We start from the raw sequence: 22,651 nt of genomic DNA on the forward strand, positions 1-22,651 counted from the left end.
TAACTTGACCTTTAGTAAGCTCATTCACATTAACTCTTAACACTGTTAAGCTGTAACACATTCAATATTGAAAAATACACTTACTTTTGCCAGTACATTCAACTTCCACAATTCCATCAAATTCTTTACCTTCCGTGTCTGAGTTACGGTAAACAGCTGCGCAATTTCGGTATCAACGATGCCCGGATCCCTCTCACGCCGGATTAAAAGGCATTTAAAGTGCATTCAGCAAAATAAAACAATCAGATAAGTTAAACATCATTCATCATTATCTGAATCAGTTGTTGCGGTTACTTAGCTGTTCAGTGATTATTCCAGCCTTCGTGAAAGCTCGGACGACACTTGAGACTGATACCTTACCTTAACTCGCTCATCTTCTCCTCGTCCATCCAGCCCTTTGAGTTAGCCTTGACGATGACGTCAGCCGGAAACTTTTCTTTTGGCAAAGTCTTCCTCTTGAAAATGACCATGGGTGGTAGTTTCTGGCCATTAGCTTGGCAGCCCAGAACTACAGTGAAGGATGACTTCTCGTTCCCTGTGTTGCGTATAGATACCGTACTGGTCCCTGTTTTCTCGACAGTACAGTTCACGGGGATGTCAAAGTTGAGGGGGACCTCGTCCATGTTAGTGATGCGTTCTAGCTGGATCTTCTTTTCAGTGATCTTATTCTGGCAGTGCGTGCAGAAAATGGCCAACTTTTCTTTGTAATCGTTTGGCAGTTGCTGTGAGACAGTAGTTCTTGTGCGGATTGAGAGATTATGCCTTTTCATAAAACGGAAGCACCAAGAAGGTCCCCCTCGAAAGTCGTTGATCTGCATGTCAGGTGCTGCCGCTGTTGCCTTGAGTCGAATAGAGACTGTAGAGACACTTCTGCCTGCTGTTCTCTGTTCAATAACCCACTGTTCAATTTTGTCCACTAACTGCGGCCATCGCGCCTTGTTCCCTCGGAAACTCCTTTTGGTCATCTTTACTTGTTTTAGGTCATCTTCTTGCTTCCTCCACTTGCGCACCATCGACTCATTAATGCCGAATTGTCTCGCAGCTGCTCTATTTCCATTTTCTGCTGCATAACTGATTGCTCGGAGTTTAAAATCCGCTTCGTAAGCGTGTCTCTTCGCAGGTGCCATTTTGAAGTCGTTATACATACACAACACGGTAATGTTTTGTTGAAGCACAGTACGTATTACTCCGCGAGGCTCCTGGCAACAGTAACCGTAATGCTCCGAAAAGTGGCACTAAAAGTTTTTTTGAAAGATTTTTGAGCATCGTGTAGCACATAACATCAGTTCGAGGTCAGTAAGCACAAACCAAAATTCATACATAAGGCGGGGAAACCTGTAGTCAGCAGAGTCACCTGGATGAGTGACGAAACGTTTCTCCCACTGAAAATGTCCAGATGAACAGAACCCACTTTTGGAGATTACACCGGAGTATTATTGCTACATTAAGAAAATAAAAAATATTTTCAATCATTTTGAGAATAAAATTGAAATTTTAAAATTAAAGTTGAAACGTAACATGTTTGCTGTAATCTCTATGAAATGCCTTGTTAGGATGGGTCAGTGAAACAAATGTATTAACTGTATTATGATATACCACATCCTCTTTTTTTTTCTTTGTGTGCATCCCCTCTTCTGAATTTGTGTTTTTCTGTCTGAGCAGACTCAGCTTTTTCTTTTCAGCGTCCTTATACTCATCAACACACTGTGTTTATCAGCTAAAAGAAACCATTTCACTCACTCAGAGGGTATAGAAGGGTCTTGAAACAACAACTGTAATCTTGAAATTTTGCCTTTATTCTCGAAATGATTAATAATATGTTTCCCTAATACTCCTTGGAAGTATATTCAGTCTGTCTGCATGTAAAAAGCAGACAGACTGAGCTGATGAGGAAGTGAAAAGTGCTTACAATAAACTTTTGTCATCTTGTTGAAGTCGTGAAGCTCTCTCAGTGAGTTTGTGTCTGTCGTTCAGGATGAATGCCTTGCTGTCCATCTGTCTCTGGCTGTCTCTGATGATGTTAGTCTGCTGTGGTGAGTGAACTGGAACCAGAACATCCTTTAATCCTAATCTGCTGCAGGTTTAAGCTGTTTTACATGAAAGATGTGATGCTGATTGAGAGAATGATCACGCCTGTTCTTTTTTTGGCAGTCAGGATGTTTTCTGCATTATTTCTTATAAACTGCTGCAGCTGCTTTGAAACTTTAAATATTAAAATTGCAAATCATTTTGCTAACTGATGGATTCACGTCAACAGTCCTAAAAAAGCAAACTTGCTCCACAGAGGTCGACCAGCTGATTGATCCATCGTGACTTTACTGGACGTCAGAAGATGTTTGTTGCATTACTGCAGTTACAGTTTCATAAGTTTTTAAAAAGATTGTTTAAAAATAAATTTAGAGATCTGTTAAGAATTTGCTGGAGTAATTGTCCTGGAGACACTTGCTCTGTCAAACAACTTCATACCACTACATTAATGTTTGGTGCATGAAACCATGAACATCAAAAACTAAAAAACTAAAAACTAAAATGCCAGGCTTGTAGAGCAGTTTGTAGGTTGTCTGGAGTTTGTTTTTAGCTCACCTTCCATCAGGTCACATGAATTTATTGTTTCTGCTTAATTTTCATCACCAGGAATCATTGAAAAGGAAAACTTACACCATGAAGACATGTATGAATTCTCAGCAAATAACTACACTTCTTATTATAACTTATCTTCTTATTATGACTACGATTACTATGGTAACTTCAGAGCACCTGCACAACACAGACACTTTATCTAGTAACACAACTGTTACTGAGCTGTACTCACAGCAGCTTCTGTGCTTTCTTGTGTCTTTCTAGATTTTTTCCCCATGAACAAGGTAAGCCATCTTTTTTCAGATGTACTGGTAAAGGACAGATTTACAACTTAAAACTGGAAAAGATTTATTTGATTATTTTGCTTTTCCTTATTTTTGTCACATACTATCATGTAATAAACACAGCTGAACTGCAAAAACACCTCCAGAAATCCTGATTACACATGTCACAAAATCAGTGTTTAACATCAGAAAATCCAAAGATTTTTTTTTGTGTTTGAGCTTAAATTTGTACTTTTTTAAACTTTAAACATTAGTATTGGAAATAATTAGAAAAAAAATCCCACTTTCTTGTCTGGAGGTTTTCTGACAGATGCCCGCTGGATTCACTTCAACAATCCTAAAACTAAGCACAGCTAAGCAGAGATCAGCCATCAGTGTTTAGCTGACTTTTATTTTTCTGACGTTACTTCAAAACTACAAGTAAAGCTGGCGTGTAAGCCCGTCACTCACTTGTGGCTTTTTAGTTGGTCTAACTTTCCTGCAGACGCTTGATAAACAGAAATGAAAGTTGTTGAGTTTCTTCCAGTCTGCATGTTTGTGGTTTTGTGTCACGTACTGTACTCGTGACACTGCTGAAAATGATGCGCAAACTCATCTCCTGTGCAACATATTTCTTTTTCACAGAAACTGTAGAAAAATAGAAAAACGACAGGTTAACCAGTTCTTTCTTTTAGTTCGTACGCTGCCTCTTCGCTACTGACTAACACTTCTTCTAGTGACAATGACCTTACTTTCTCTAAACTTTACACTTTCATAGTCACACGCAACACTTTTATGTACTGCCCAATCACAAAAGTACATTTTACTGTATGCACGAATACCAGAGTGAACTCTCATTACAGTTTTATCTTGTTTTCATCTATTCATCAACCTGAACTGCATTTATCAACCTGCATCCTTTTCAACTAAACGTTGTTCTTGACTTGAACTGAACATTCAGTCACTTTCTCTTATTGTGCAAAACATATATTGTGGCTTTGACCCAAAAAATACCTGTATGGAAATCAAAGACTCTCGGCACAGTCTAACAACTGGATAAACTTGGGAATTAAATCTCCAGCCTAACATTGTCACACTACAAGACCTTCATCATCAGCCGCCACTGCGGTCTGTCACTTTTATAACATCCCACCCAGCTTACCTGTAGAAAAACAGAAAAACAGTCAATCAGTTCTTTCTGCGCGGGCCGTACGCTGCATCTTCACTACTGACTAACACTCGTGAAGCGCCAGCTACCGATGCGTTCGAGACTGAGTGCCCCCTGCTGGCGAACAGTACAATCGACATTAACAGTGGCCTTTCCAAAAGAAAGTGTCTTTGAGCATAAAATAAAATGGGGGGGCTACGATTTTCATGTCTTTATCTTTATCATAGCACCACATATGTGAGGACGCATGCATCCATGCGTGTAACACGTGTCTCCATAATTTGGGCGTGCATGGCTGCCAGTGGCCAGTTTAAGTTTACTCAGTATGAAAACAATAAAGTTTATGGCGTGAAATTTGAACATTTCTGCCTGTGTGTTTGTGTGTGACCTCTCTCAGGCCTCAGGGATTGGTCAGCTGAAACTGATGCTCCTGCTGGGATTGGTTGTCCATCAAATCTGGAACTGATTGTGGGTGGAGCCAAAGACAGAAGCTTTATCTGCAATGAAAGTTGTAATAAAAAAGACAAAATAAAAGACTTTATTTTTGAAACTATTCGAGTGATTGTTTGTTTATTTTGAACAGCTCTGACCTGCCTTATGTTTTATTATCAGGGCTTACATCTTTCTTTAAGTTCAGTGGCCTCATCCTAAAAAACCTGTTGGGTCCGACTCACAAAGCTGAGGCTCATTAAAAGCTGTAAGTTTTCTCTCGTTTGGAGAGTTTCCATTTAGACACTCCCCCCCTCTCTCTCTGTCTGTCTCAGTCAGTTTGTGTCTCTCGTCCAGGATGAATGTGTTGCTCTCCATCTCTCTCTGGCTTGCTCTGATCATGTCGTCCTGTTGTGGTGAGTGACCTATGACCTTTCACATATCTGTTTTAATTAACAGACTAAACCTGCTTTTGCACTCAAAGGTCTGATATTGATCGAAAGATTCATGAAGGTTTTATCGGCTCTCAGAAGAAGTGTGTTGCAGTCTTTCAGTTACAGGTTGAAGAGTTATTGTGAGTTTTTTGTTTGGCTTATAGACTAAAATTGCTAAACAACACTGTAATCCACGACATCTCTTTATAAACCGCTTGTGGACTCGCCCTTGAACTGAAAGCCTAAGCGACTTGCTCCATGATGCTCACGGTTGTTGACGTCTTTCTCTAAAAATATGTCGTAGAAAACCAGGTCATTTAAAGGTGCTGATCTACTTTACTTGACATGTTCTGGTTTTTACACTTAAGAGTAAAACTGGAGTGTAAGCAGCATTAAAGATAAACCTAGAAAAAAACTAATGGCAGCATAATCTATCTGCATAAAAACAAAAATGTTGTCATGAAATAAAACAACATTTCTGAACAAAAAGATGTTTTAAGTCATATTTTAGCAGGCTGTACAAAAAAGCTGCACTGATGTTAGCGCACAAAATGTGTGTATTGATGAAAATGTTCTTTGCAGTCAAGCCTCAGAAACGTTGCATCTGTGGGTTTGAGTGCAGACATGAAGAAAAGAGGAAATGAGGTGGCTAAGATGTAGCTATGTGGGTATAACATGCAAACACTGTGAAATCATCCAGCCTCGTCATACAGTGCATCCAGAAAGTATTCAGAGCTCCACAGGCCCATCTGTGAATGTCCTTGAGGTGCTCAGACAGAGTCCAGGCTTAAACGTGAGTTAGCATCTGAAATTGGCCTGAATGCTCGCCATCCAACCTGTTAGAACTTGAGAGGTTCTGCAAAGAAGAATTCTGCCCAGCTTTTGTGAACAGGTTTCTCTTCACCATGGAAATAATTCTGTGATCATCTACCACTGTTGTCTTCCGTGGATGTCCAGGTCGTTTTGTGTTGCTGAGTTCCCCAGTGCCTTTTATCTGACTAATTAATAATTGCTGGTGGCTGATGCCCTCAGACGTTGGTGTGTTGGTGGTCCTTGTCGTCTGGGGCTGGGCGCTCATGTATGTACCGGCTCACTCCTGGTGGCCGATTGGCGGGGCTGGGCGTAAATTTTTTTTTCTTCCACAGTAATTAAATAGATTCAGCATCTTCCCTCAACAGAATTGCAGACTGCACAGATGGTACCTTCCCAAAGAAAAAAGTGCTATAGCTTAATAGGGTATATTAGAGTTAATAGTTACTATATACAGTAAAGGAATTCTATCAGTTTTACATCAGATTAAAACTTTGTAAAATTCAGATAATTATTTATTAAAAGCTCGACATTTTAAATGAGAATAAGAAAGAAAAGTATGTCTTTGTGCCCCCTTTTCCCTGTTCATGCCCTATCGGCCCCCCTAGCTAAACCATGCTAGATCCGCCCCCGCACAGTTACGTCAGCTGTAGAAAAAGATCCTGGTGTAGAAAGTAATATTAAATAAATTCTAACAACAGCTTATCAAGCTTAAACGTGCTGCTGTTGTTCAGCTGCTGGTTTCCTCTTTCTGAGACGGACTCGTGACAGAAAAGCCGATCAGCTGATCATTAATCAATTTCATGATTGAAGTAGCAACAGGAGAGGGAGGGGGAGGCAGTCGCTCCATTGTTAAGCTTAACGTGGGGATGCTTGAAAAACATTCAGACATGAACTTACACACTTGCTTTACTTCTCTGGGATAGCTCTCTCAGAGATGAAATGCCGGTTTGGAAGGACGTAGCGAGGCTCCAAATGCTCAACCAGACCGCCATCAGGTCTCGCACGCCACAGCCGCTCTGTCACATGACGCATACTCTTTCGACGTGCTATGGTTATGAGCCGAGTTACGCCATGTCACAAGTTTTGTGAGGTGTTTTTGTGATATTTAATGGATCAGATTACATTTTTTATTTCTCTCCAATATCCGATCCAGTGATGTAGGTCAGTATCGGACCGATATGTAATATCGAATCAGTCCATCTCTACTCGCCACACATTTTTGTTTTTTCCTTGAGGGTCGCAGTTTCCCCGCGTACACTGACCACATATATCCAAATAGAATTACACCTGTAATCTTGAAATTTTGCCTTTATTCTCGAAATGATTAATAATATTTTTCTTTCTTAATGTGGCCCTAATACTCCTTGGTAGTATATTCAGTCTGCATGTGAAGTTAAAGCAGACTAACAAGAAGACAAAGGTTTATTTTCAGCGCTTTTTCACTTCCTCGTCAGTTGAGTCTGATGTTTAAAGTCGTGAAGCTCTTTCAGTGAGTTTGTGTCTGTCGTCCAGGATGAATGTCTTGCTGTCCATCTGTCTCTGGCTGTCTCTGATGATGTTAGTCTGCTGTGGTGAGTGAACTGGAACCAGAACATCCTTTAATCCCTCTAAAATCCAGTGTGGATTTAAGCTGTTTTACATGAAAGATGTGATGCTGATTGAGAGAACGATCACGCCTGTCCTTTTTTGGAGGGAATCAGGATGTTTTCTGCATTATTTCTTAAAATAAGATTATTTGCTAATTATTTCCAAACTTTTGGCAACACTAACTGCTGGATTCACTTCAACAGTCCTAAAAACTAAGCATGCACAGTCTTCAGACGTGCTCCATGGAGGTCATCCATCAGCAGTGTTGGTCAAGTTACTTGAACATAGTAGTTAAATAATAATTATTGATTACTTCTCCAAGAAAATAATTCTGTTACTTATTTTCAGAAGTAATTAGTTACTTATTACTAGGGATGGATATCGTTTAGGTTTTATCCGATACCAGTACCAAACCGGTACTTTTGAAACGGTGCCGGTGCTTAAACGGTGCTCGAACCGGTGCTTAAAGAATGGAAAAAACACAAACTTTGTCCAAGAACCTCTCATGTTTAACTGTTTTCCTCTTTTCCTTTGGTCATTTTAGCCTTTTTGGCCAGGGTGAAGGGAGCATCTGCCATCAAACAAGAAGACAGCCGCATGTAGCTATGATGATGTTTGCTAGTTCACCTTACATGCATTGATGTAATAACGTGGTTAGCCTACTCAACGTAAATTACACACGAACAACATTAAGCTACTCACGCAGAGAAGAACGGCTGCTGCTGCATCATCATCCTCATCATTTCTGCTACACTGGCAGGGCTAGGGGCCAGGACTCTCCTCTTCGGGTTTTTGGGGGATGTTGCTAACTCCGGGTCCGATAACAGGCACCACACCCGCAGTAGATGTGCTCGGTGTGAGGTCTCGCAGCAAATACGGCGCATTTCTCGGCTTTTAACAAAATGCTATACGTCACCAGGTGTTTCATCGGATTCTTGGTGTTACCTCCTTTGACAGTATCACAGTATCAGCTTAAAGCACTTGTTGCTGCTGAGTTTACATCTTTTGCTGTGAAGTACAGCCAGACTTTTGACCGCTTCGCTTTGGGCATTTTTAATCTGTAGCTCTGCTCTAAAAGAACGTACGTACCTGGACCCGCCTACTATCCTCGGAAAGGTAAAATGATTGGCTAGAATCCAAAGTGTATCAGAGCTCAGGAAAAAAAAAGCACCGAAATGTGCGCTGCTTTTCGGTCTGGTTACTACCGTTTATGTCAGATCCGGTGCCATCCTGTTGGGTTGCTCTTACTCTGCTCATCATAACGTCACATCAGGGTTCACTCCCACCGGTCTTGACCCCAACTGCCATCTTAACTAATTACAGGATGTTTCGTTAACATCCTGTTTTTTTAATGCAATTACATGAGAGAGATCAGTACAGGAAATTTGTTAAACAACGTCATACCACTAAATTAATATTTGGTACATTAAAACCAAAAAGTTCAATAACTGAAAAACCTGCCAGGCTTGTAGAGTTTGTTGGTTGTCTGTAGTTTGTTTTTAGCCCACTTTCAATCAGGTGACATGATTATAATGTTTCTGCTTAATCTTCATCGCCAGGAATCGTTGAAAAGGAAAACTTGCACCATGAAGAAATCGCATTCCTGCAGAATTTTTACTACAGTTATCATGGCTCCTACGGTTATTATGACTACGATAACATCCTAGAGAATAACACTGGGAATGACCACAATAACTATGGTAACTCCAGAGCACCTGCACAACACAGACACTTTATCTAGTAACACAACTATTACTGAGCTGTACTCACAGCAGCTTCTGTGCTTTCTTGTGTCTTTCTAGAATTTGTCCCCATGAACAAGGTAAGCCATCTTTTTTCAGATGTACTGGTAAAGGACAGAATTACAACTTAAAACTGGAAAAGATTTATTTGGTTATTTTGCTTTTCCTTATTTTTGTCACATACTATCATGTAATAACTGTGGACGATCACATTAAGCACAGCTGAACTGCAAAAACACCTCCAGAAATCCTGATTACACATGTCACAAAATGAGTGTTTAACATCAGAAAATCCAAAGATTTTTTTTTTGTGTTTGAGCTTAAATTTGTACTTTTTTAAACTTTAAACATTAATATTGGAAATAATTAGAAAAAAAACCCGACTTTATATTCAGGAGGTTTTCTGACAGATGCCCGCTGGATTCACTTCAACAATCCTAAAACTAAGCACAGCTAAGCAGAGATCAGCCATCAGTGTTTAGCTGACTTTTATTTTTCCGACGTTACTTCAAAACTACAAGTAAAGCTGGCATGTAAGCCCGTCACTTACTTGTGGCTTTTTAGTTGGTCTAACTTTCCTGCAGACGCTTGATAAACAGTTTCTGTCCCGTCTGCATGTTTGTGGTTTTGTGTCACGTATGTGAGGAACACCTGAACTCAAACACAAGCCTGTGAGCTTGTTGTAGAACGATGATGTGGAGCAGCTTTGAGCTTTTATCATTTCAATATGGTGAAAATATCTGAGTGATGTTCGCTTCATTGAATCTGTGCTGTGAGGAATAAAGGAAGCTTTAAATAAGGATTCTGATGTGGTACCAGCACGCCATCTGTAACAAACTAATCACTTATGTTGATGACAACAACTTATTTTTATCTGATGACAGAATTTTAATGACATTACAATCCATGAATGTTGGCAGCATCACCCACAAAAGAAGCGTCATCGGAAAATTCCAGCATTTTTAACCTTTGAGTTTGGGCGTGCATGGCTGCCAGTGGCCAGTTTAAGTTTACTCAGTATGAAAACAATAAAGTTTATGGCGTGAAATTTGTGCCAGAAGAACATTTCTGCATGTGTGTTTGTGTCACATCAGTCAAATAACTATTTGACCTCTGTGTGACCTCTCTCAGGCCTCAGGGATTGGTCACATGAAACTGCTGCTCCTGCTGGGATTGGCTGTCCTTCTGATCTGGAACTGACTGTGGGCGGAGCCAAAGACAGAAGCTTTATCTGCACAAGTTGTAATAAAAAATAAAAAATAAAAGACTTAATTTTTGAAACTATTTCATTCATGGAGTGATTGTGTTTATTATTTTTGGCCACAACCGTCTGCGTCCCTGCACTATGGACCACCTTGAAGTTAAAAGGCTGCAAAGCCAGATTCCACCGGGTGATCTGGGTGTTGGGATCATTTATGTTGTGGGGCCACTGTAGCGAGGTGTTTTCTGAGCAGAGGGTGAATGAGTGTCCCAGGAGGTAATAATGCAAGAAATCACCACGTGTCAGATTGCCAGAAACTCCTTCTCTACAATGTTGTACCTCATTATTTGGTCGTTCAATTTTCAGCTCATGTACGGCCGACCACCCTTACCTGTTAGGACAAAACTGCCCCCAGCCCTCTGTTCGAGGTGTCCGTCTGCAGGACGTTAGGCGTGTGGAGAAGCGGCTCCCTAAACAGAGACTTTTTCACCTTCACAAATGCTGCCTGGCACTGCTCCGTCAACTAGACTAGATCTGGGGCACCATTCTGGGCTGGTTAGGTCCTCAAACCCGGGCATGAACCAGCAAAAATAATCAGCCAGCCCCAGGAATCTTCTTACCTCTGTCATAAACATGTTTGAACATGGGGTAACAAAATACTGTTTTGCATCTAATCAGAAGTGCAAGAGTAGTAAGTGCATTAAGAGCAATTATATAGATGTACTATGGGCAAATGTATGTATATGCTGGTATATGCAGATATGGGTAATATAAATGGCTGAATAATTATAAACAGATTATGTGCAGAAAGACCAAACATACAGATTTTTGGTCTTGGAGTGCAGACATGATGCAATTACTGCTGTTTTCTCCACCTGTGGACGCACCTGCCCCAAGTGCTACCCCACATACTGTACCTCCCTCCGTCCAACTGCATACTTCTTTCAGTTGAATACAGTGTCACGAAAAATTGAGCTGTGCCTAACCGGTCCAGGAGCTCGTCCACCCGGGGCATGGGATACACATCAACTTCGTTCACCTTGTGGTAGACACAGAATCTTTCTTCACAACCAGAACTATGGGGCTACACCTCACCCTGTGCGATTCTTTTATCACTCCCGTTTTCAGCATTTTAGTCAATTCTTTCAAAACAATTAGTCTCTTATGTTCATGTAGGGCCGTGAACGTACCGTCACACCAGGCTGCGTTTCAAAACGATGCTCTATGAGAGTCGTACTGCAGCAACATCTGCTCTCTGTGTGAGATGGTTATCAAAATAGATATGTGCAATTTGGCACCTCTGGCCCCAACTTATCTTTCTTAAACCATCCTCACCAGAGAAGCAGGTTCAGCTTCTCTCCACGCTTTAAGGAGGTTGTGCGACCATATCACTTCATAGTCCATAGAGCTGCTCACGGTGACTTTCTTTCACTGCACCCGCCTGCACGGAGAAAGATGCAAAAAGCTGTTGTGAAAGGTTCAGTCCTGTACCGTGTTGAGTTAATGTATTCCGTGAAGAATATACCGGCTGGTTTTTTATGTGGTAGAAATCTGCTGCGAATTATTGTGGTGAACTACATGTTTGCAATAATTCAAATGGTTTGGGTTCATGTCGATGTGTTTTTGGGCAATTTAAATGTGTGAATACACTCAAATCTCTTTTCTCCTTTAAGTCATTGTCAGTGTCTCATTTTGAGTGGAGGGTTTTTCTTCTCTAAGTTGAGTTACCACTACGATCCTGACTGAACCCAACAAGAGTAGATTCCACATATTTGGTTTTTATTCGACTTTAGATGACAGATTACTGCGTATTTGATCAATTCAGATTACTCAGTTAAAAAGGGTGACAAAAGCAATGCAGTCCACTGAAATGGCCCAATGAAGCCCATGCATATGCACTCAAACGGCAGTAGGCACAAAGGTGCATTTGGGATGGCCGGCTGGTTAACCAGCTGACACTCCGGGCAGGATGCGCACCATCGGCACACAAGTAGTCCCTTAACTTTAAAGGACATGAAGTTGTTGCTCTTACGTTCATAAAGAATGGTGTGGATGCTGTTCAACATTTTTTTAACCTCAGGTTTTCTTTTTCCATTTCACTAGCAGGCACTACTTCCTTGATAACGATGGGAAATGAGGAATGAGGAAGTGTGATTAGTAGGGATGGGTATCGAAACCCGGTTCTTGTTGAGAACCGGTTCCCACTGTTTCAGTTCCTTGGAATTGTTTGCCATTTTTGCAAACGATTCCCTTAAATGACGTCACCACGTTGCGGAGCGTCATTTACCTGGCAGGAAACACGGCGCGTAAGCGGCTCAAACGCTCAAAAGTTTGGTTATACTTTACGAGAACAGATGACAACAGGGCAACTTGCAATACTTGCAAAGTAGATGTTTCATTTAAGGGAGGAAACACTACGAATATCAAAAGCATTTGATCACAAAACACGCGATGACCTTAAATGAATGTCGTGTTTTTAATTCCGCTCCGGACTCGTGAATCTCAACCCAGCAGCAGCGGTAACGTTTGCACGTCCTCTCCCGTTAATGCGGCAGGTAAATAATCAACTAACAGTGCATATTATGTTAGTGCGATCTGCCTTATTACAAACCTGCCATTACTGTGCATTTAGTGACCATGATGAGACAGAGTGTGGCTCAGATGCTGGCAGTTCTCGCTGCAGTCTGCCGGCAGCGTCTCCTTTCAGGCCAGGATAGACGAATGTCACCGAGCAGTGACTCAGTTTGTGGTCAAAGGTTTGCACCCGTTTGCCACAGCAGATGATTTTCAGTAAGTGAATGTGTTTAATTGTAGGCAGGGACATTACTGGATATTCTTGTGTAATTGCTACAGAATGATTTATGTTATACTTTGTTATTGCTACAGAAGAATATTTATTTTATTATTTTACATTTACAATGTTTTTCCTGGGGACCCTGTGACACCCCATTGAAGAGCCGCAGGCTGGATCTCTTAAGATCTCACTGCTGGGTTTGTAAGGCCATGTTACTCCTAAATTTCTATCTTGTTCAAAGAGAAGATATAAAACAAAGTTCTGAGCTAATCGACCTTAGTGTTCTCCTTTTTAAAAAAGAATCGATGAAGAATCGAATCGTTAAACAGAATCGAAAATGGAATCTGAATCGTGAAAATCTTATCAATTTTTTTGCACATGTCGAGGAGCGTGTCAGGCTACATTTCACTGTGTGTTATACTTGTATAACTATGCATGTGACAAATAAAGAACCTTGAACCTTGAACCTTGAACCAATACCCATCCCTAGTGATTAGTGCTGCGGTTTGGGGAAGGGCTTGAAGGGGACTGGCGACGGCTCTCGGGCCGGGCGGATCCCCCTGTACTAACGAGAAATAAAGGGAGGAAAGGAAGGGAGGAGAGGAGAGGAGAAGAGAGGAAAGAAAAAGGGGGGGGGGGGCAGGGGGCATGAAAATGAGAACAGCGGGTGTTGGAGAAGGGGTTTTTCTAGCCTGAGGCCAGACGGGGCGTGAACGAGGAGTGGTCCCGCTCCTGAAATTCAGGTGATATCTCCACTTCTTGAATGTTTGTGTGGAACACAGACATGAGTTAGTGCATGTGCCAGAGGTAGATCTCACTGAAGTCATCTTCAAAAAACTTCTTGATCACTATGGGTGAAAATATCTGTATCATCCTCTCAATGCCTCGGAGCAAAGCTGTGAGAAAGCATTGTTCTGTTTTCAATATCAACAAATTCACAGAACTTCAGGTTCTCAGTGCGCACTGTGTCAATGTGGAAGTACTGAAACGGAAAGAACTATGGTGTTCCTTGATGTTATCTCTTTCTATCGACACCGATAACTGTTTGCCTTTCCTGGACTATGCCGTGCACGTTGAAGAGAACGGCAACCTCAACATTGAAGTTTACCAGAAGCCCACACACACGGACCAGTACCTCCTCTTTGACTCCCATCACCCTCTGGAACACAAACTTGGAGTAATTAGGACCCTACACCACCGGGCAGAACATGTTCCCTCTAAGCCTGAAGGGAAAAAGAAGGAACACACACATGTAAAGGAAGCACTCAAAACGTGCGGCTATCCTAAATGGGCGTTCTTAAAGTCAGCAAAGAGGCACAGAAAAGAAGACCAGACACCAGCGAGGGAAGAAGGACAGACAACAACATTGTCATTCCTGATGTAGCCGGTGTATCAGAGAAACTCAGGAGAGTTTTCTCCAATCATGACATCCCAGTGCATTTCAGACCCAGCAACACACTCAGACACAAACTGGTTCACCCGAAAGACAAAACGCCAAAACACAAACTTAACAATGTGGTGTTTGCTGTACAGTGCAGCGAGGAATGCTCAGACCTCTACATTGGAGAGACCAAACAGCCACTTCACAAGCGCATGGCACAACACAGAAGAGCCACCTCCACAGGACAAGACTCAGCAGTCCATCTGCATCTAAAGGTCAAAGGTCACTCTTTCGAGGATGCCAATGTTCACATTTTGGACAGAGAGGACAGATGGTTTGAAAGAGGAGTGAAAGAAGCATCTATGTCCACTGTTAGCGACCATCTTTGAACAGAGGCGGGGTTTACGACACCAACTCTATGAGAAGTTCCAGTCTGGTTTTAGAGCTCGGCATAGCACAGAAACTGCCCTTCTGAGAGTTTTTAATGATTTGCTTTTAACTGTTGACTCTGGTTGTGCTGCTGTCTTAGTAACCCTGGACCTGACAGCAGCCTTCGACACTGTTGATCACAACATACTGCTATCCCGCCTTCAACATTGTGTCGGTTTAAAGGGCACTGTCTTAAAGTTTTTCCAGTCCTATTTGAATAATAGGAGTTTTTCTGTTCACCTTGGTGAACTGTCATCTCCCAGAGCTCCTTTAACCTGTGGCGTACCTCAGGGGTCCATACTAGGCCCCCTGTTGTTTATTCTGTACTTGCTCCCTCTGGGCGATGTGCTCCGTAAACATAATGTGTCCTTCCACATCTTTGCCGATGATATTCAGATCTACCTCCCTCTGAGGTTGAACTGCAATGTTTCTTTGCAGCCGCTACTCTCCTGCTTGTCTGACATTAAGACTTGGATGACTCTTAACTTCTTACACCTTAATGAAAGCAAAACTGAAGTCATTGTGTTTGGGCTTCCTAAAGATCCCAACTTCTCTCTTGACTTTTTGGGACCCCTAACCTCCGATTGCACTTCTTCCATTAAGAGTCTTGGTGTTATTTTTGACAATGCTTTTAAACTTGATAAACAAATCAGCACTGTAGTTAAGGGATCTTTTTATCATTTGCGGATTTTAGCCAAAGTCAAGTCTTACCTTTGCAGGAACGATCTAGAAAGAGTGGTCCATGCTTTTATTACTTCACGGCTAGACTACTGCAATTCCCTCTATGCTGGCCTAGATCGTTCCTGTCTACATCGCCTTCAACTGGTGCAGAACGCTGCCGCTCGCCTGTTGACCGGTTCAAAAAAAAGAGACCACATCACTCCGGTTCTCTGCTCTCTCCACTGGCTCCCAGTTGCCTTTAGGATTGATTTTAAAATCTTATTGCTGGCTTTTAAGGTTTTAAATGGCACTGCACCTTCTTACCTGTCAGAACTCCTTAGTACTTATCGCCCCAGGAGATCTTTGAGGTCAGCCGACCTGATGCTTTTAGATGTTCCCAGGTATAAATTAAAGACAAAGGGAGAGAGGGCGTTTGCTGTGGCTGCACCCAGACTGTGGAACAGTTTACCTCCTCACGTCAGACTCTCCAAAAGCCTAGAAACTTTTAAAACCGCTCTTAAAACTCACCTCTTTTCATTGGCTTTTAGAAAGGTTTAATTTATTTGTTTATTTATTTTTATTTTATTTTTATCAGCGAGGTGTTATTACGAAATTGTGTTCTATTGTATTTTTATCTGTATTTACTGTACAGCACTTTGGTCAGCCTTGGTTGTTTTTAAATGTGCTCTATAAATAAACTTGACTTGACTTGACTTGACAACTCTCTGCCATCTATAATCCAGTTTTGAGATCCCTCCCAGACGCCTTAACGCCCACTCACATCCTGGGCCAAATGACCTCAGGAAATCACATGATAAGGTGGGGCCAGGTTTCACAATGAGCTCACCTGAAGCCCTGGCTGATTGGGACCCACACCCAGTTTCACACCTCGGCTTATGTGGGATCTGGGACTCTCCACCATTTGACCTTAGAACTGAAGAAGCTTCTCGGATGAGAGGTGAAACGTCTTCAAGCAACTTAAAGAAGTCCAGACGCTTTTCTTTCCAAGCTCCTTAGACTTTCTATGACAATGTTTGTATACTTATTAAAGGTATCATTTTTGGGCATGTCAAGTGTACACCACTTTGTTTCAGCTGGGAGTTGTTCTGAAAGTGCCATAAATTCCTTGCTTGCTTACGTTATGCAAATGTACTGTTGTTGAGATTGGGAAACTCTGCAGTCAGCTGAGACTGAAGAAGTCACTTGGATGAGTGACGAAACGTTTCTCCCACTGAAAACGTCCAGAGGAACGGGATCAACTTTTTGGCACTTACTTCTAAAGTTCATTACTTGCTTCTTTCACGTCGCTCCTCCAGGCCCTTAAACTTTTTTTCTTTAACTTACGTGGCCTCATCTAAAAAAAAGAAAACCTGATGGGCCTGACTCACAAAGCTGAGGTTATTAAAGGCTGCAAGTTCTGTCTTGTTTGGAGAGTTTCTATTTGAACACTCCCCGCGCTCTCTCTCTTTCAGTCAGTTTGTGTCTCTCGTCCAGGATGAATGTGTTGCTCTCCATCTCTCTCTGGCTTGCTCTGATCATGTTGTCCTGTTGTGGTGAGTGACCTATAACCTTTCACATATCTGTTTTAATTAACAGACTAAACCTGCTTTTGCACTCAAAGGTCTGATATTGATCGAAAGATTCATGAAGAAGTGTGTTGCAGTCTTTCAGTTACAGGTTGAAGAGTTATTGTGAGTTTTTTGTTTGGCTTATAGACTAAAATTGCTAAACAACACTGTAATCCACGACATCTCTTTATAAACCGCTTGTGGACTCGCCCTTGAACTGAAAGCCTAAGCGACTTGCTCCATGATGCTCACGGTTGTTGACGTCTTTCTCTAAAAATATGTCGTAGAAAACCAGGTCATTTAAAGGTGCTGATCTACTTTACTTGACATGTCGTTGGCATTAAGGATAAAATTTGTTAAAAAACAACAACAAACAAACAAACAAACAAAAAATCTAATGACAGCATCATCTATCTGCATTAAAACTAAATTGTTGTCATGAAATAAAAAAACACTTCTGAACAAAAAGTCATATTTTAGCAGGCTGTACAAAAAAGCTGCAAAAAAAAAAAACAGCTGCACTGCAAAATGTGTGTATGAGTGTATTCATGGAACTAAGTGTTCTTCTTTGTAGTCAAGCCTCAGAAACGTTGCATCTGTGGGTTTGGATTTAGAGTGCAGACATGAAGAAAACAGGAAATAAGGTGGCTAAGATGTAGCTATGTGGGTATAACATGCAAACACTGTGAAATCATCCAGCCTCGTCATACAGTGCATCCAGAAAGTATTCAGTGCTTCACAGGCCCATCTGTGAATGTCCTTGAGGTGCTCAGAGTCCAGGCTTAAACATGAGTTAGCATCTGAAATTGGCCTGCAGGAATGCTCGCCATCCAACCTGTTAGAACTCGAGAGGTTCTGCAAAGAAGAATGCTGCCCCAAACTGCCATGTGTCAACTTTTGAGATGAAAAATGAATTTAATATTTTTGAAATAAGACTTCAACATAACAACACGCATGAATATATATTGCAGCAGGTAAAATAAGTGTTGAACTCTAAATGGTGCTACTGACATGAAATTCTCACCAGATGTTGGTAACAACCAATCCACACAAGCAAAGAAATAAAACCATTAGATGTACATGAGTCATGTGCAATGATGAGAAATGAGACGGGAAAAAGTATTGAACACATGAAACATGAAACATGACACCAGCTGAAATCTATCTGTAATTAGAAACAGACCTATAAAGTAATTAATCAATCTGATCAATCACCAGTGACCACTGATCAGTTACCATTGATCATTGATCAACAGCTACTGATCAATGGTCATGAGTCCCATTCACAGAGAGGTGGGGAACGGCTGCAATCACAGCATTGTAAGATGGTGACAGATGGACCCTTAGGCCCCCTCCTCGATTCAGAGGTGGTCTTTCCCTTTTCACGTAAATGGCCTCCTTGACTCCGCCCTCAAACCAGCGTTCCTCCCTGTCCAGGATGTTACATCCTCCTGGCACTTAACAGCGTAAGCTATGTTACTCTGTTTGCAATTTTTCCACAGTGTGTTTTGGGGTTTAAAAGCCACGGAGACGCGATGTTTAGAAAAAAGGCGTCTCAGCTGTTCCAATACTCCGGACACATAAGGCATCACTACAGGTTTTTGCTTAGGCAGCAGTTGTCCTCCTCTCCTGGATCGCCTGGAGCTTTCTTTAAGTGCCCTCCCAGCTTTGACAAACGTCCGCAGAATGATTTCCTTGTTTAACAAAACTCCTTCACAACATCTAACTGAGCGAAGAACACTTTCAGAGGCACATGACTGTCAAAATCTGCACTCAGAAGGCAACTTCTGTGCTTGTTTGTGCTTTGGTATGAAGCTTCCAGATCCCTCAGGTCATCTGGATCCGGTCTTTTATCAGTTCCCAGAGTCAGAACCAGACACGGAGAAGCTGCATTCAGCTTTTATGCTCCTTATATCTGGAACAAACTCCCAGAAAGCCTCAGATCAGCTGAAACACTCAGTTTATTTAAATCCAGGTTGAAGACTCACCTGTTCTCAGCTGCATTTGAATAAAGCACCAAATCCACACTTTAAGCTTAAATTTCAAAACTTACATTTAACTACTGATTTTATCTGTTTTGATTTTATATACAGATATATATATACAGGTTTGTTTGTTTGTTTGTTTGTTTGCTTGTTTTAATCAATTTTTAATCATTGTTTTTGTTTCTAATATATCTGTAAAGCACTTTGAATCACCTTGTTGTTGAATTGTGCTATACAAATAAACTTGCCTTGCCTTTGGTTATAGCATCGTCCCATCAGGTCATTTTATTGTTTCTATTTAATTCTCATCACCAGGCAACAGTGAGAAGGCGGGCTCTCCCAATACAAGAATGATTGACCCGGAGAATAACACTACAGACTATGACTACAGTAACTACGGTAACTTCAGAGCACCTGCACAACACAGACACTTTGTTTAGTAACACAAGTATTTCTCAGCTGTACTCACAGCAGCTTCTGTGCTTTCTTGTGTCTTTCTAGATAATGAGCTCGGCCTCATGAACGAGGTGAGTCATCTTTTTTTTTCAGACGTATTGGTGAAGGACAAATTTGCAATATTTAACTTAAAGCTTCCTTTCCTTGTTTTGTCACATACTGTATGTCATGTAATAAAGATCAAATTAAACACAGCCAAACTGTACGTGTGTTTAACATCAGAAAACCCAGATTTTTTTATGTTTGAGCTTAAATTTGTATTTTCTAAACTTCAAATGTTAATATTGGAAATAATTAGTAAAAAAAATAAATAAATCTGACTTTATATTCAGGAGGTTTTAATTTCTGACAGTTTACTTCAACTTTGACTTCAACAATCCTAAAACTAAGCACAGCTAAGCAGAGGTCAGCCATCAGTGTTTAGTCGTGTTCCTCAGTGTTTTTAATGACATTACAATCCATGAATGTTGGCAGCATCACCCACAAAAGAAGCGTCATCAGAAAATTCCAGCATTTTTAACCTTTGAGTTTGGCCGTGCATGGCTGCCAGTGGCCAGTTTAAGTTTACTCAGTATAAAAACAATAAAGTTTATGGCGTGAAATTTGTGCCAGAAGAACATTTCTGCATGTGTGTTTGTGTCACATCAGTCAAATAACTATTTGACCTCTGTGTGACCTCTCTCAGGCTTCAGGGATTGGTCAGATGAAACTGCTGCCTCTGCTGGGATTGGCTGTCCTTCAAATCTGGAACTGACTGTGGGCGGAGCCAACGACAGAGATCAAAGTGATGATAAGACGGTCATCAGTGAAACACTGTGTGAAAATGCAACAAAAAACGACATTAGCTTGCTATCTGGGATGAAAACTGTAATAAAACGTGGAGAAAATAAAAGCTTTGACGTTTTGATTTGTGAAGTGATTGTTTGTGCGTTTTGGATCAGCTCTGACCTGAATTATGTTAGCGTGCCTAACAATTATCAGCACTTACTTCTCAACTTCTTTTAAAATATTTTGCATAACCAGGTGAATTAAAGCTCGATCGAGTGTCTTTCTGCTGTACATCCTTCAGATGTTAGACTTAGCAGTAAAATTAAAGCGTTATTTAAAAGGCCGTAAAACCACAGCCAGTCTTCTTTTCCTGCAGTGACAAACGAAGCAGAAATGAAAGTTGTTGGATGCGCCGTGCTGTGTCCGTGTTGGCCGTCAGAACTGAAAGGAACAAAAACACTGCAAGCTTAACTAGGAAAAAGGAAAGAGCAGCCTGACAGCTGTCAGTCTGTCCAGCCTCATGTTAGAAATCATCATTGCTCTTCACAGGTGATATTTTCTGAAAACTGAACTTCCTCCAGCCGTCAAATGTTGTTGTTGTTTTTTACGGTTGCTTTATGAAGCTAATTTGTAACCATGTTTTATGGTTGTACAAATCTGCTTCATGGACACTCGTTGCTGAAATATTTGTTTTATTTTATGAAGAAAATACAATTTTGTATTAAAGTCGTGCCATAAATCAAACATTTCTAACCAAGAAAATATATTCACCTTTTAATTAATAAAATATAAGTACAGGGTAAGTGTCAGAGACCAACCAGAGGCCAGAACTCCACAAGCAAGAAGCTCTGTACAGAGTTATGAGCATCTAAGAGTAAGTGAGTAAAACACACCAGAGCTCCTGCAGCAGGCTCAGCTCAGCACCACAGAGACTCTGGATGGTTCAAGCTCAGACATGTTCAAATAGTTTTGGTAAATTATCTGCAGAAATTATGTCACTCAGCAGGTTTACCGGTTTTGTTTTGTTTTTTAGAAACTCTGCATAAGCAGGAGGAGAAGGTGGGTGCAGCCCCTCGGCTGGCTTCCAAGAAGACTTCTTTACTTAGAAGAAAGTGGACGTTTGATTCAGTTCAGTCTTATTCATGTTGCTCCAAATCAGAGCAATAACAGCCGCCTCAAAGTGCTTTAAATCATAAGGTAAAGACATCCCCCCGTCACCATCTCTCTCTGCCTCGCTCTGATCACGGCGTCCTGCTGTGGTGAGTTACTTTATCCCAACATGTTCTCACTCCCTAAGCGTAATATTTGACGCTGGGTGAGAAATCGTAACATTTTACGCTTTTGCAGAAGGTCACCTTTCGCGTTCCTCATGAACGCCGCGGGACCTGACAAAACGTCGGTATAGTACGCCCCGAGAGTGAGAACGGGCTGGTTTATCCACCCTGGTTTTATTTGTTGTTGTTATGTGTGCGTGTGTGTGTTTAAGTCACAGTATTATTTTTTTGATGTAAATTAAAAATCACTGAACTGTTACAAACAAATTCAGCTCTTTTTATGTTTATTTCTTAATCATGAAAATAATTAGAAGAACAGTCCTGATGTTGTGTGTGACACTTACACGAAGAGCAGAGTCAGTGACAGCCTGTTTCACTGTTACCGACGCTGCTTCATTTACTTCAATAACATAAAAATAAACACATTAAACTTGCTCCATAGAGCAAAGTCACACCTGGAATCGTTACGGTTCTGGGTCAGTTTCAACCCAGTATTTTGAGTTCCTTATGTTTTGGTTTATTTTGCATGTTGGAGTGTTTTGGGGTTGTCTGGTGTTTTGATTATTTGTGATGTATTATATTACTGTGATTCTGGTTTAGGGTTTTTGTTCGCAGGTTTTGTGTGAGTTTAGTTCTGTGTCCTGTCTGCGTCCTCGTGTAGTGATCTCTTGTTTCCTGTTTTATTGTGAAGGTCTGCGTCTCATGTGAGTGTGTTCAGTTTTGCAACTTGTCTCGTTTTGTTGATTACTCCCAGCTGTGTCCCCACCTGTGTGTGATCTCCCTGTGTTTCTCTGTCGTTGTAGTTGCTGGTCTGTCTGTCCACCCACCACGTTTCATTTGTGTGTTTCCTGCCGTCATCGTCATGTACCATCGTCTTCCTTCCTTTATGTCCAGGTTGGTGTTCTTGTTCATGCTCAGTAGTTTAGTTGTCCCAGTATAGTTTTATTTCTCCGTTTTGCCGTTTGCCTATCTATACTTCGTGTTCAATAAATCACCTTCACGGCGGCCTGCGTTTGGATCCTCCTTTACCTTTTCCACGCGGCTCTTCTCACTCGCCGTGACAGGAATTCTGTTTAAATGTGGAAAACAGGCAGTGCAACATTTATAAAGAAAAAGATT

At 41.2% G+C, this 22,651-nt stretch overlaps 3 long non-coding RNA genes across 4 annotated transcripts; all 3 read left to right on the forward strand.

Moving 5' to 3' along the window:
* The first annotated feature begins 1,693 nt into the window (after positions 1 to 1,693).
* LOC146699465 (uncharacterized) lies at positions 1,694 to 4,564 on the forward strand. Its single transcript, XR_014922838.1, has 4 exons — positions 1,694 to 2,033; positions 2,635 to 2,742; positions 2,845 to 2,864; positions 4,409 to 4,564. It is a non-coding gene; the product is annotated as an uncharacterized LOC146699465 (long non-coding RNA).
* A 197-nt stretch (positions 4,565 to 4,761) lies between these two features.
* Positions 4,762 to 10,294, forward strand: LOC146699466 (uncharacterized). Of its 2 annotated transcripts, none has more exons than XR_014922836.1 (4): positions 4,762 to 4,856; positions 8,834 to 8,974; positions 9,077 to 9,096; positions 10,148 to 10,294. It is a non-coding gene; the product is annotated as an uncharacterized LOC146699466 (long non-coding RNA). The 2 variants fall into 2 exon arrangements; XR_014922837.1 differs by lacking the exon at positions 4,762 to 4,856 and adding an exon at positions 6,585 to 7,258.
* A 6,636-nt stretch (positions 10,295 to 16,930) lies between these two features.
* LOC146699467 (uncharacterized) lies at positions 16,931 to 20,405 on the forward strand. The gene is made up of 4 exons (XR_014922925.1): positions 16,931 to 17,034; positions 19,350 to 19,433; positions 19,536 to 19,561; positions 20,176 to 20,405. It is a non-coding gene; the product is annotated as an uncharacterized LOC146699467 (long non-coding RNA).
* The last annotated feature ends 2,246 nt before the right edge of the window (positions 20,406 to 22,651 follow it).

This window comes from Copadichromis virginalis, linkage group LG11 (assembly GCF_057382275.1).
Source record: "Copadichromis virginalis isolate Kocher_CV1m ecotype Utaka linkage group LG11, C_Virginalis_male_GT1.1, whole genome shotgun sequence".
In the NCBI taxonomy this organism is placed as follows: domain Eukaryota; kingdom Metazoa; phylum Chordata; class Actinopteri; order Cichliformes; family Cichlidae; genus Copadichromis; species Copadichromis virginalis.